The sequence below is a fragment of the Mauremys reevesii genome, linkage group 4, assembly GCF_016161935.1.
Source record: "Mauremys reevesii isolate NIE-2019 linkage group 4, ASM1616193v1, whole genome shotgun sequence".
Classification (NCBI taxonomy): Eukaryota; Metazoa; Chordata; order Testudines; family Geoemydidae; genus Mauremys; species Mauremys reevesii.
In genome coordinates, this window is record NC_052626.1 from 25905947 (window position 1) to 25921683 (window position 15737).

Below are 15737 nucleotides of genomic sequence, written 5' to 3' on the forward strand. Positions count from 1 at the left end.
CATCCAAGCTGTGCTTAGTTCATCTCAGGAGTTGAGGGCAAAGATGGTGCAAAAAAGGAACTGCCTCTGAGCTGCTTTGCTTTTTGTCAGCAGCCAATGGCCATAGAGATACCCGGGTAATGGCCCCTTTTTCCTGCACATGCCTCAGGCTGACAGGGTGTCATAGGAGCATGCACCCTTTATGCTACGCATATGGGCCACATCCTGAAATCCTTATTTACTGTAATCAACTGGAGTCTTGGATTTGACCCACTAACTATTTAGAACCTCATCTCTAGCTTTTCCATTTCACAAATTACTGACTCTGTTCCAGAGCTGAGAAAGTTCATAATTTTGCCACACACTGGCAACATTTACACCTCCTCCCCGGCCCGCAATGAAATTTCCAGTTATTCAGAGATTGTGTTTCCCTGGGACCACAGGAACAGTTCAGTAAATCAATTTAAGCAAGCCATATATTGAGTGCTTTTATATAGCTTCATTTCCAATAAATAGTCTGGTATAGCTAGTCACCTTTAAAGGCAATCTTAATTTGAGTTTCATACGTATAACAGAGGCAAGAAAAATTTGAGAAGGAAGGAAAGATTCTTAGGCTAAAAAACACAGTGGGATGTAAAGTCATTTACAAACTCATATGCATCTGTACGTCCAGTCAAGTAGCACTATGCATTGGGAGGGGATTATTGATTTAAAAAATGACAACTACAGCCATGTAGTAGTAAGAACATCTTACTGCCTTCCTTAGCTTCATGTACCGATTTTACCACATTTTGTGATGTTTCCACAATCACATATGTAAGCCCTGAAAATCAGATGATTAGAAGGGCAAGTGGGAAAAGACTGTGGAAAAGCAGTCACCAGGGTCCCGTGCCACATAGGAGGCAAGATTAAGATGACATTTTCAAAAACAACCAGTGGTTTTTGGATGTCTCTAGTTTTGGATGCCCAGTTTGAGACACCTTCAAGGGACCTGTTTTTCAAAATGTGCTGAGTCCCCACCTTCTGAAAACCAGACCCCTGTAAATGTCCAAAAATGGAGGCAGCCAAAAAATCAATGGTCATTTTGGAAATGTTAAGCCTTTAGTTTTGTTGCTGGGCATTTCAAAGCCAGCACAGGTAAAAGTGGCCTAAAATGGGACTCAGTGCATTTTCCAAGGCGCTGTTACAGGAGTTTCAAAACATGCCTATGTGCAGTCTTCCCACAGTGTTTTGAAACTATACCGTTATTACAAAGAAACAGAGCAATAAATAAGCATCAGCTTCTTTACATATGGATTAAAATTTTTACACTGAATTTAATTAAAATACCATGACAAATTAAGGGCTGATAAAAGGCCACAGTTAGAGATTTATGGTCTTTTTAAGGGCTTTTAAGCTTTACCAAATGTACAGTGTCCCATATACTGTAGCTCTAACATCTGAATCCAGTTAGGAGCAATTTTCAACTAGCAGGGTGTTCCGTTTGCATCAAAATGTGCAGCAAGATCTGTGTTACGCATTTCATCTTATGACAGTCAGTTGGCTCTTTTGCTGAAGTGCATTAGGAAACAGTTTTAAAGCTCTCGCACCTTTTGCCAGAGTGATTTAAAAAAAAGCACATTGTTTAACAGCCATGTACTTCTGACTGTTATACTAGCCACCTTTTGCAAAGGTCAAGGAAGTGTCACTTTGTGAACTTACTCACTGATTCAGTTGCACAGCTGAACTCTTCCTGTGGCTTGCTAAATCTGATGACAACAGCACATCAGTTCTGAGGCCAGGATTCAAAAGTATACCCAATAAATGCTTGGTTACTGGGTTTTAGTCGTGCCTTGGGTAAATCATAAGAATTTTCCAAATAAAAGCCCTATCCAGCCACTACTAATCTAGTTCCTTTTATCAGAAGTGCTGTGACTAAGGTGGTACACCTTATACCATGTGATTCTCTAATGATTAGTGAATTTTTTCATCTAAACTTCTTGCTTCTTAGACTTGAAGTTCACCCAAAAATAGATACATTAAATGTTTTGCCTTTTATTTATGCTTTTCATATTTCTAACAGGAACCAGTTTCAGCTGGGAGATGCACAGTTTACTCCCGGGTGGATTCTGGAGCAGCCAAAGTGAAATCAAACCCCTTCGTTTGCAGAAGGAAATGCTGCTTGTATCTCAACTCTGTACCTGGTATTTCCGGATGAAGAAAAGGCATCATAGTGCCAACTTGTCATCTGAATCTATCCTCACATTCTCTTTGAATAATGTGAATGGGATGTGCGAGTAGTTCAGTGCCTCATGCTCTATTAGTGTTCTGCTCAGGGCAGTATAGACTCAAATCTCATTAAATATGGTTGTTTGAAATGACTTAGACATTGAATGGCATTGGGTCTGTATTATCAGCACTTACAAGTAGGTCCAGAGGCTCATTGTCTGGGTTGTATCAATGCACAGTTACACTACCTTTCTTCACTTATCTAAGAAATACCCATGCTAGTTAAAATTAGAAAAGCTCTGACAGTAGATTATCTGCTGCTCACTTCTACCCATAGGTGATGGGAAAAAGCCCGGCTTTTTAGGAGATAATAATTACCAACCTTTTGGAGGAAGAAAATGGTTTATCTTTACATTTGTGATCTAATGCACCATGGGCCTTCTCATCACATGATTTCGCACTCAGTAACTAGACACCAGGAGACAAGAACAAATCCTGGGCTACATTAGAAATGTAAAGCATATTCTCTCCTTCCCCACACCTCCAATGAAGTTACAGGCTACTGTAGTTTGTGCCAGTGTACACCAGCTGAGGATCTCTAACTCATTTTATCTCTCTCGTTCCATCCACTACTGTCAGCAACAAATTAAAGTCCATCAACATTATATGATGCACGTAAGTAACTCACTCTGACACATTTTTAGACAAAGTCTTCTTTGATTAAAGTATTTTCAAATGGCTACAGTTGAAAAATGGATCCTGAAACAAAAAAGGTGATTAGGTTTTAAGTGATTGGTTTACATACTACCCTCCTTACATGTGGGTAGGAAAAGTTATGTATTGTTTATGGCAGAGAGCCAGTACCTCTTAAACTTGTTTCATAACAAAATTCAGCATGCCAATCAACCACATATCATGATTTGGGTGAATTTAAAAGCTTAGGCTAGCAAACTTTCTTGCCTAGAACTATGCATACATTTCCCACAGAGCAGATACACCTCATTCCCAGATAAGTTATTTTGTTTTGTTTCATTCTGCTTATGCATTTATCATTACCATACCATAAAGATAAGTTGAGTATGAGATTCCCTGAAATCTGCCTGAAAATTGGGTCCAATCGATAAAAGCCAGTAATTAATCTGGCAAGATTTGTATAGCATTAAAAATTATGTACCTGAACATTTTCAGATTTTTTCTCCTGCTACTTGCTGTTTGGTCCCTTCTTTTTTGAATCTCCAACACATTTTATTTAGAGGTATATAACAGGTATTGAGCCAAATTTCATATTGGTAAAATTGCCAGGATCATGCATAGGTGGTACAAGGCACATATGGTTATTTTTTTTTCAAGGCTTAGTGCAAGGTGCATGGAAGAACAACAACTAATTATGGAGATATCCTGTACATGACTCCTGCTTCTTGCATATTCCATACCCCTGATCCTTGCATGTTGGCATCTGCCTAAGTGTGAACCTTGCACTTTTAATAGCATGAGATATGCTCTTGTTTACACCAATGCAACACTGTGACTGTCTCAGTGATGAATCAAAACTCTGAATCCAAACACCAGCAATCTTTGGAAAAATTAAAATTTGGATCCCAACTTCACCACTTAATCCTGTCTCTATAGTGGACCACAATAGAAAATACACACAAGCTAGTGGAAAGTTCAAATCCAGTTTCATACTTTTTTATTTGGACCCCATCTCTGACATAAACTTCTGGTTCAAAGCAAGGAAAACTTAAATGCAGAAAAGCAAACACATTTTCAACAGGGTACAAAAATAAGTATGAGTTATAATTTCATTAAATTCAAAGTGTAGCAGTTGCCACTGAAAAGTCAACATTTGCCAAAAATTACCACACAGTGGTATATGGGATACTTCAGTCCCTCTCTATTTGTAGAACAGGAAACAGTTGTGGTAACTGTGCAGTATCTGCTGGCAAATATTAATTTCAAAGGGCGATCCCTGTGCAGTGAGACTTTATAACTTCAGCACCATAGGTTTTTGCTGGCACATTATCCTTGTTTTATTGGATTTGATGTGAAGCAAGTCTTTTATGCAGCCGAATTATCCACAATTCCTCATATCCTGATGCACCTACAATTCTTTAAATTAGCCACAACTGGCATTACTGGTAGCTAATTGTCAGGAAGTGTCTCACAGAGTCTGTCTGTCTCTCTTTGACTCAGATGGAGTGAAGGAATAGCTATTTCCCCATTAGGTAATATATCCTCTATGTTCAAAAGCTGAAAAACAAAACTAAAAGGGAGAAACTAACTAGACTAGTGTGTTCTCCATTTTGTGAAAGATACTAATCTCTTCCTTTGAGCTGCACCACTCAATCACCTACATAGCCATATAGAGAGATCTTGGTTAAAAAAAAATAGAGAGAAAGAAAACCTGTTGTCTTGTTTATTCCATGGAAGGGTCAGAGAAACAGAATGCTAAAGCAATACTGCTGATGGAAAAGGGGAATAGTTTTACACCTTCAACACATTCTATCACATTCTTACACACAGCAGGAGGATTTCTATACAGAGAAGGAACTAACGTTAAAGGAGAATGTCCTCAGGGTCTTCATGATGGAAAGAAAGGGAGCTCCTACCCTTCCATTTCAAGAACTCTGCTCTAAGGGCAGAAACTCCCACACTCTGCCATGAAATAATCAGTGAGACGTACTTCCCCAAGCCCCAAATTACAGCAAGAAATTAATATAAATAATAAACAATTTATTTTATAGATACACAGTTTCACAAACCCCATCTGGAAGTCAGAGAAGCTGCCTTGAGTATCAACCATATCACATATTTTCTTGACGTCATAGATATATATATATACACAGCAGGGTGGATTTAATGGCATAAACTTGTTATATGGCAGTAAGACTCAGACCTCAGTGGTTCAGGAGCCAAATTAGTGATCAACATTACCTGAAAAAAGCCACAGTAGTGTGAATTCATTGTTTCATTTGCTATAATACTATTCATATTTAAACAGTGTGTCAGAGAAAATATTTCATTTATATAATTCTCACAGCAAATAAGTTTTCAGCTTAGTGCAAATTGATAACTTAATTGGTTAATAATAACATAGTAAAAGGATCCTGATTGGTTAATAACTTAGTTTGATTAATAATTAAATCACACAGTGTTTTAATATTATGTGCTGAAAAGAGCTGCAAGAGACACATTAAAGAGCTGCTAGCAACTCACGAGCTGCAGTCTGAGTATCACTGTTGTACAGTGTATATAAAAGGCTACTGCAATTCAGGTTTATGGACTGGGATCTCTAGACAGGCAGAATCTATTATAATAATGCTTGCAAAGTTCTGCCAAGTCTGAGTGTTCCAGAGTCAGAGTTTAGGGCCCAAAGGGACCAAAAATAATTATCTAGTCTGACCTCCTGTATATCACCAGCCACTAATCCCCATCCAGCTGTATCTGCATTGAGCCCCATAACCTGGATTAAACTAAAGTATTCCAGCCATCAAGAGAGTAAACTGTTGTGTGACACAGGCAGAGAACAGGAGGCAGAGAGGTGCACCAAATACCTGAGGCCCCTGCAATGGGAAGGAATTGATTAAGTGACACACACTCAGATGATTGTAGCAAGTGACCCAGGCCCCGCATTACAGAGGAATGGGAAAACCCCCAAGTCACAGCCAATCTGACCTGGGGAAAATTCCTCTCCAACCCCATGTGGTGACCAGTTAGACCTGAGCATGTGAGCAAGAACCAGCCCATTAAGCTGAGAGAGAGAATACTTGGTGTCACCTCAGAGCATTGGCCCACCCCGTCCAGCTGTGGCCATCTCTGATGCTTCAGGGGAAGGAGACAAAAGATACTGAGCACACTGGAGGAAAAAAATCCCTTTAGGCGGCCAGCTGAAGCCCCAAAACATGAGATTGTAGGAACAAAAGACATCAACCAGAAGAGACCACCTGGACTGCAGAGCCCAGCCCCCAACACTGCAGGAAGCCTTATCATACACTCCCACTCAGAAATTTATCAGACTCTATCTTCAAACCAATTAAATTGTTTGCCCCCACAACTCCTACTGGGAGGCTGCTCCAGAACCTCATTCCCCTGATGGTTAGAAACCTTCTAGCAGTAGGTTTAAGTACTTGTTATTTAACTATTTTATTAGAATCAAGCGGGTCATTGTACATTGAGTGTAGATTTTAAAACACCAAGGCTGCTACTTATGTCTTTTTGCTTTCTTTTAGCTGACACTTATTAGTATTAATTGCAACAATAACAGAACATCAGTAGTGTACTGGGCACTTTGTAGGCAAGTAAAAAGAGAAATGCCCTGCCCACCAAAACCATACAATCTATCAGCTGTTCATAAACAATAAATGGATGTGATTTTTAAAAATGATGAGTGGTTTTGAGTGCCCAATTAGAGACACCTTTGAGGGCCTGATTTTCAGAGGGCAGGTGCTCAGCACTTTCTGAAAAACAGGCCCGTTTAAGGTGTCTCGAGTTGTGCCTCCAAAAACTGAGGCACCCAAAAATCACTGGTCACTTTAAAAAAAATAAATCACTTTCATTCTCATTAAACTCTTCTAGAATGAGTTTGTCCACACAGAACCATCCAGGAAAGTTAATCTAAATTAACTAAAGGTCTAAATTTGAAGTGGATGAGTTAAACCGCACTACATCCCTATATACACACCCTCATTCAGAATCAAAGTGGCCTTAATTCAATTTAATATAAGTCACTTCCAAAGTGAATTACACTAAACTGAATTAAGGACACTTCCATTCTTAGTAACATTGTCCACATAGGGATTCAATGGTTTTAACTAATCTACATCAAATTCACACCTCTAGTTAATTCAGATTAATTTTCCTGGACGGCCCCATGTAGACAAGCCATTAATCTATCCAGTATTCAAAGACTAACAGGGTTACGTGTTTGCCCAGTGATGAGGTCTTGGTCTCCAATCCTGGAAACATTCAGGTGAGTAACTTTACAGCTGTGAGTGGTCCCGCTGTGTTCAGGGTTAAAGATAAAAGCACTGAAATGACTTATGTTTGTAAAGTCACTCATATGCATAACTGGACCTGAGCCTTAGAGAGCTCCATACAACTTAGTTTCCTGGCCAGTGAGAACTGACTCAAAGTGAAAATAAGTAAATACAAATGATGGTAGATATCCTATTGCCTGTGATCACACTCAACATTTTTTCTTCTAACCTAATAATTTCCATAAAGAGCACTGCAATTTTCACTAATTAGTTAAATTGTCTTCCTTCCCCCTACCCTTCTTTGTGTTGAAGTAGTTGCTATATTGTAATGCAATTGGTTCAGGCGTTAATCCTTGGCTTCCTTTCCGTCTCAGAGGCAAGTGTATACAAATATGTCCACTCTTTAGAATGTTATCGCAGTGCCCTCTCTTGTCAAAAGTAAACCAAGAGGGACTAACAACAGATAAAAAGGGTTTTGGTTAGAGGAGTTTTGCACAACAGATTGAAATGTAACTTTGTCTCTGAAGAATCACTAAACAGAAAACACCTTAATGAATTGCTCAAATTTGTTACTAAGCTGCATACCAGGAACAAACATTCAGGAAACAGATACATATGTTTCATAGCATCTTGTTTTATCTTTAACCCCAAAATTCAATTATTTCCCATAAAAGGGAATGGTAATTACATGTTTAATCCATTCCTATGGCACAAAATCACTTAATTTGTCAGCAGTTCCTAATGAAATTATTGCCTTTTAATTGTATAAACATCTGTAAGTATTTGCAATAATTCTAAGACATGAAATGGGAAAGTTCCACCTTGGAAGGTGAGGTCAGTTAGATTTAATAGGAAATTATGATGACTACTAATGTTAATTTTCCTACATCAAATGAAAACTCTGTGGCTTCTCAAGAAAAACAGAGATGTTTAAAAGTGAAATGTACATGTTAAACTTGCTATAGTGATGGTATGTAATTGAAATGCAAAATAAACATACATGGAATGACACACCTGAAGGAAATTATGCAAAAATTAGGATTTAAGGTAGAGTATTTTTCCTGTGTTTCTGTTGGAATACAGAGAGGTGGACATGTTTGAAATTTGCATTTAAATGGAAATGGTTAAAGGTAAAGGACCAATGTTTAGAAAAATGAGAGTATCCATTTTTCTAAGAGGGAGGCATACTGTTATTGTATACCATTAAGGTGTCACAGAGCCTAAAATGTTTAGAAATATTAGACACTGCTACAGAACAAAGAATGCCATTTTAAAATGACTATACACTGTGAACGAATCTGACTGAACGTTGCATCATATACAATTGTCTTTAATGTTTTCTGCTGCCATTACCTAATGTGACTCCTGTTCACTAAACAGGAGAAGATCTATTACACAGCTTTCTGTTACATTCCAACTGAAGAATTCATTCATCATTGTATCTTGGTAATTTTTGCAGATCTTTCTCCATCGGACACCACCAGACCCTAAAATATTTGTCTGGTACAGTCCTTGAAAATGTACTGTGAATTTTAACAGTGTCACACAGAAACCCTGATGTGTTACCATGATACCAATAAGGAAATACACATTCTGCTGAAGATAATGAAATATAGGATGCAACAATTCGTGGAATTGTTCAACTCCCATGTCGATTGGAAAATACTTTGGCAAATATTTGTTTGTGAATCTGTGACAGACTCAAGAAAATATTACTTAAAGAGACAGTTGGAGATACAGAATCCTTCCCCAACTTCATTCCCCAAGCAAATAAGTGATAAAAATATAATCTTCCAGTTACATATATATCTTAATGGAGTTCATAACTAACTAGGCCTCTTTCTATAGTATAAAAACTGTTCAGACCTGTACCTAAACCTCCAACTTAAGAGAATCATTATGAGGCTTGAAAAAAGGATTGGTTAACTTTTTTGACAAGGATTTTTCTTCTTTTTCTCCCCTCCTTTCCCTATCCCCATTTTTCATTGTTGTCTGCATTTCATGCACCTGATTCTGATCTCACATTAATTTTAAACTGGTGTAACTCCACCGATTTCAATTTATACTGGTGCAGCTGAGATCACAATCAGATCCCCTCTGGGCTCCAGATGGGAGATAAAGTAGTAACATAATATGAGCAAGGCTGTTTTCAGAGCATTCCTGGGTTGGCGAGAAGTAAACATTATCAGAAAACTCACAAGAAATCCTGCTTTTGGTGACTTATGAGAAGAGGCTGAGGGAACTGGGGTTATTTAGTCTGCAGGAGAGAAGAGTGAGGGGCGATTTGATAGTAGCCTTCAGCTACCTAAATAGCACAGTGGCTTGAGCATTAGCCTGCTAAACCCAGGGTTGTGAGTTCAATCCTTGAGGGGATCACTTAGGAATGTGGGGTGAAAATCAGTACTTGGTCCTGCTAGTGAAGGCAGAGGGCTGGACTTGATGAACCTTCAGGGTCCTTTCCAGCTCTATGAGATATGTGTGTGTGTGTATATATATATATATATAAAGTGGCTGGAGTTAGGCTGGTCTCAAGTTGCAGTAGGTGAGGTTTAGGTTGGCTATTAAGAAACACTCTGACTAGGCGGGTGGTAAAGCACTAGAATGGGTTACCTAGAGAGGTGGTAGAATCTCCATTCTTAGAGGTTTTTAAAGCCTGGCTTGACAAATCCCTAGCTGGGATGATTTAGTTGGTGTTGGTCCTGCTTTGAGCACGGTGTTGGACAGATGACCTCCTGAGGTCTCTTCCAACCCTAATATTCTATGATTTTATGAATCCAAGCCCACTCTGGTGGACTGTTTGTCTTGAAGCAAACCTCAGAATTAGGCATAGGCCTTAGCCACCACATTTAAATTTGGATCCACGCTTATCCAGTCTTACGGGTTTGTTCAGATCTGGGGTTTTGATTCAAATTCATCTCCACTTAGAACCATGCAAATTAGTTCCCATCTGTCCATGCATCTTTCACAGGCTGTCTGGCCCTTTTGGGGGAGTCATGCCCAGCCTACCCTGTGATAATTAGCTACCCTCCCAGGAAAGGGCCATGGGATGCCTACAAAGGGCTGTGAGAGCTCAGTTGGAGGGGGAAAGCTGTAGAAGGATGGTTGTTCCTCTGACAGGCCCCAGAGAAGCATAACTCCCCGGTAGATGGCCTGCAGAAGGACTGAAGAGGATTGCAGGGGGGATTCCTGTGCCTGGCCCTTGAAGAAGGGAGACAGGCAGGAGGAAAAATCCTGAGTCAGAACTCTGTAGGAGAGTGGTAAAGAATTGAGGCCCAGATCCATAAAGGGCCATTAGGTGACTAAAGCCTAGATTTCAGTGCCTAAGTTCCAGTTTTTTGACATCACTGCCATCCATAAAGCCCCCACTTTGCTGCCGCCTAAACTCATTTGGCACTTAAATTTTTGCTGCGACAGTTCCCAAGTCACCAAATTTCTGCCTCTGAGCATGCAGGCTGCTGCCTGAGCTGAGAAGCAGCCTGGACCCCTGTCTCATGTTCCTTTGGGTTAGCATAAGTTCCTTTTTTGAAGAAGGTCTGAGATTTGAGCTCTTGGAACTATTGTCTAAGTATGTTGCCAGTGTCTCGTGGGGTGATGCTGAGGAGAGTTTCTCGGGAGGAAGAGTAGGGAAATGAGGCAGTATGACTAGAGCCAAGGCTGGCCCCAAGGAGGCACTGGGACTCTGCCATGGCATCTGAATTCCCTCTTCTCTGCAAAGTGTCTAAAGAGGTTAAAGCAGCCCCTGAGTCAGAACTAGTGGGGGAAGGGAGAGGTATGAGTTCCCAAAGTTAAATAAACAAAAACCCAATGACTAGGTGGGCTCCCTGTGGCCTCACATTCCACCACATCCCAATTACCTGTGGGGGATGGGGGTGGTTGGCACTTCCCAACAATAGGTCCTTTCTTTCCTTGGAGGACAGTGCTCTCTTAGGGCTGCACAGCTCATTCAGTCAGGAAGAATCTCCTCTCCTCTCTGCAATATCAGAGATACTGCCTCTCCATTTGCCGTCCACCCACGCCCTGACTATGCCTATGGCAGCTGAGGCCAACAGAGTCGTGGACTCCACCACTATCAAATACTGTAAATCCTCTCATTCTGAACACTGAAAGGCCAGCAGGAACAGTATTCCCAAAGGGCCAGAGGCACAGGCATGCACCAACCTGATAAAGTGGAATCACTGCATCACTGGAGCAGCACAAAGCATCCAGAATATACTGGGGATTCTTGTCAGAAATACTCCACTCAGTTTCCATTTTAAAGGAGATTAAGTCATTTATAGCCCTGCTTTAGTTGGGGATTGGTCCTGCTTTGAGCAGGGGGTTGGACTAGATGACTTCCTGAGGTCCCTTCCAACCTTGATATTCTATGATTCTATGAGCTATTCACAGAACCAGTGCTGCACAAGGAGTGGTGTTGTCAGCTTCCCTCTGGTCTTATTAATATGTCTGGAAGGATCATTGTTAGGTGAGAGGGTAAGTCCCCAACTCCAGTCTTTGTGTCTCTGATGAGATTACAACCGTGTGTCTCAGTAGTACCAACTGGGAGAGGGTTTTAATGTAATGGAGACATCTGTCCACTAGTGCCTAGACTGAGCCCATCAAGTCGTTTCACAAAGCTCACCCAATGGCTAGGAGATGGTAATGATTTTCGGCCACAAATGACCTGGGCTTGTGACCTAGACCTGCAAGGCTATCCTGACACTCTGTCATCCAGTTCCCAAGCAAGCAAGAACATTGCAAACCAATATGCATCAATGACTTCAATGGAAGCTGGATCAGGCCCTTTCTAATTAACTACTGTACTGTATTTTACACAGCTGATTTCCTTTGGCACTGACCCATAGAATGAGCCAGGCAGGCTTGCAGAGTTCTAAATGAGGTCATTGCATACGGGGAAAAAAATCAAGCAAGTGAACTCACACTGACAGACCCCCCATAAGATTCCATATTTTTATTTAAATGTCATGTATACCCCACATGAAAAGCAGCATAGATCAAATGTATACATCTCCTCCATTAAAGATTCCTTTTTCATACACCTATGAGTGTTTCCACTTCCCAAGACTTCAACTGTCTGCACTGCCAGGGACCAAAATAAAATTTTAATTGAAATACAGATAAGATAGAAACCTTTAATTTACCTTCTCCCTGAGCAACAGGACTTTTCCAGCTGCATCTGATATACTTTTTCCCTTCATGCCTGGGCTGGTGCAAAATTATCTTATCTTTAGATAAAATATTTTAGGGATTTGGGGATTTTGTGTGCCTCAGGACAAAGGACAGTGTTTGTGAAAAGATCACTGTCCTCCTTTTGAGGCAAAATTCCATCCTTATTGAAATGCCGATGTAACAGAAGAATATGCCATTTCATTACCATACTAGCTTGTCAGACATTCTAGTCACTTTTACTACAGGAGCACTTGAAAATCAGCAGCTTTGTGTTAAGAAAAACTGGCAGTAGGAAATAGCACAGGTATTTCCCAAATAAATACATTGGACAGAATTATTTTTCCATTGTTGTTATTTTTTTAATGTTAATATAAAAAGTGATCTTTATTTATTTTTAACATATTGTTGATTCTATGCAAAATTCTTTCAGGGGAATGTGGTTGCTCTATAACTTGCAGACCAGATAACAGGGTTGTTGTTTTTTTTTTTAAATGTACGTCAGTGAAGCAGTAAAGGATAAAGACATCAGGTGTTTGAGAGAGGACAATAGCATGACCCCAACTCAGGACTGGAAGTTCAAAACCTTTTCTATTGCATCAGTGAACAGGTTGGAAACTTAAATAAAATGCTGGGAGCAAGTTCTCAGTGAAAATACATTTCTGTAAATGCTTTAAGCGAAGAGGGATACAGACAACAGCATCAATATCGGACCACATAAACAAACTCGCGCTTACTTCAGTAGAGCTATGCCAATTATACCAACTGTAGATTGGGCACTAATCATTTTGTTGTACTTAGTCCTAATATCTTTGGGTGGGTAAGGTTTTATGAAATGATTAATATAGAATATGTACTACTCTCTCTCTCTCTCTCCTTCTGTGTGTAGCTGTAGATACATGTACTATGGGTATGTTACCAGGGGCGGCTCCAGACACCAGCGCACCAAGCGCGTGCCTGGGGCGGCAAGCCGTGGGGGGCAGCCTGCCGGTCGCCATGAGGGCGGCAGTCAGGCTGCCTTCGGCGGCTTGGCTGCGGGAGGTCCGCCGACCGCCGGTCCCACGGTTTCGGCAGCAATTTGGTGACGGGTACGCCGAAGGCGCGGTACCGGAGGACCTCCCACAGGCACACCGCCGAATCCGCGTTACCAGTGGACCTCCCGCAGGCACTCCACCGAAAGCCGCCGGCCTGCCGTGCTTGGGGCGGCACAATACATAGAGCCGCCCCTGTATGTTACATCAGTTTATATGCTGCCATGTACAGTATTATGTAGGACCATGTGACGCAAGTAGCCAACACCTCAGGCGTCATGGAGTATAACTTGCAGGCATAAGAAGATCATTCAGTTTAGATCTTAGTCTAATTTAGTTTCATCCTTAGCTTGTCTGTGAAGCCATCAACAAAGGTGCCAATAATGCCAGGTCTTATGCTGGTATGGAGCAGGACTGAGGATAGGAATGGGACATCACCAAAAATTTTCACATAGGACACAAGCTAACATTTTGAAAGGAGATGCAGCCCAGCTCTGCAAGTTTTGGGATCTAAGTTTTGCAAGTACATTGACTCAGGTATTTTATGTTTATGTAACCCTTCTGCCAGTTGGAGTCAGCAGCAACAAAGGCCAAGTTCAATATCTAGGAGTTCCTTTTCAACAATACAACACAGAACCGGTTCAAGCCCCCACCCAGTAACCTGGAACAATTACACACCACCCCTTGGGCACCTCTAAGAGGCAGTACTTCCCCTCTCACAAGCACAGTCTCTGAAAAGAAACTTCTAATAAAAAAGGGGAAGTAAGCTAGTATTAACGTGGTGAAATGCCGAAAGCAGGATTTATAAGCATAAAACCATGAGCAAAATAGCCCAACATATTCTGGGATGGGTATGTCCTTTTGCCTCAAGTTGTTAAGTCCAACAAGCAGAAGTTCCTTTAACATGACCCTCCCATCTCCCTCCATTGCACCCACTCATAATTGCCATCCTTGGTCAGTGAAGACCCAGAATTCAGAGGTGCATCTGTGTGAGTTCACCTCCCACCCAGGTAGGGTGACCAGACAGCAAATGTGAAAAATCAGGACGGGGAGGTGGGGGGGGGTAATAGGAGTCTATATAATAAAAAGACCCCAAAATCAGGACTGTCTCTGTAAAATTGGGACATGTGATCACCCTACACCCAGCAGGGGGGGCGGGGGAGGAATGAGAGGAGGGAAAGCATCTTGCTTACTTCACTCTCTGGGCACTTGTTCTGGTACCAGGCACTTGCCACTCTGCTAGCTACTCATTGCTTTGCTCCATTATTACACAATACAGAGAAGACAGGTCAAATAGCATCTGGGACCCATAGGCAGCACCCACACTACCATGTACAAATACCTGTCCCCATCTCTCAATTCCACTGGGCTTTGGCATCCCTGTCCCCTCCCTAGTGAGTGAAGTTTAGTTGACAGAGTCCTATTAGAGGGCTTTCCCTTCACCCTCTCCCCTGATTCTTGTCATGTAGACAGAAAGCAGAAGACCGGAAGTCCAATGCAATGTTTGTTGGGGTTAGTTTCCAAGCAAGCATATTCTGAAGCCCTTCACACCAGTCGGGCTTATCTCTATACGCTGATAGAGTCTGTTCCCCAGTGTTCCCTTCCCAGCTCTGATGCCGCAGAGCATTTACCCCGTGTTCCCCTTCCCAGGTCTCATGCCGCAAAGCCTTTCTTGTGTCCTTGTTCCCTATTCCCTGTCCCTGTTCCCCCCTTTAGTAAGCATGATTCCAATTTCCCTTCCCCCACTTCCTGTTTGACCCTAGTTTATATAGTAATATTCTCAGCTATACCTTAACCAATCATTTTACTGAAATTTAACAAACCAATCTTACCATATTGTAACATAATTCTCTAACCAATTATATCCCACTACCCTAATTAACTTACACCTGGCAAAGTTAATTATACAGCAGACTGAAACAATCAAAGAACCAGACAGATTAACAGTAGAAAAGTGGGGGGCCATAAAGATAAAACAATACAGAAATGAGGGTTCCCAACCACAACCATGGATAAGTGATTTCTTGCCAGACAGGATTGTGTCAAACAAAGTTTTCTTTAACCATTTTAGGATCTGTTTCTTTATCTGGTGGTTATGGGCACTATCAGGACAGGATCGTCTTCCTAACAGCCCAATACCCCCTTATTTCAATGTGACTGGTTTGGAATGTGAGGATGTGACCATACACTTCCCAGCTTATGGCTGCCCCACTGCTTAGCTAAAGGCCTTAGCCTAAGAACAAGTCCTCAGACTATCCTAGTGAGAGAAGGCCCATACATAGGCGGACTGTGATTTTGATTCTTTTTTTTATATTCCTGTAATTAGCTAAGTGATAAAAATACACCTAAGTTCTTAAAATTATAGGTCTTTACAGGCAGG

General features: G+C 41.1%; 1 long non-coding RNA gene across 1 annotated transcript in view; it reads left to right on the forward strand.

Moving 5' to 3' along the window:
- The window catches only part of LOC120405123, a 42853-nt gene extending 40514 nt beyond the window's left edge, over positions 1-2339 (forward strand). The window contains exon 3 of the long non-coding RNA XR_005598389.1: positions 2042-2339. This is a non-coding gene — a long non-coding RNA (uncharacterized LOC120405123). The remainder of the gene's footprint in view (positions 1-2041) is intronic.
- The last annotated feature ends 13398 nt before the right edge of the window (positions 2340-15737 follow it).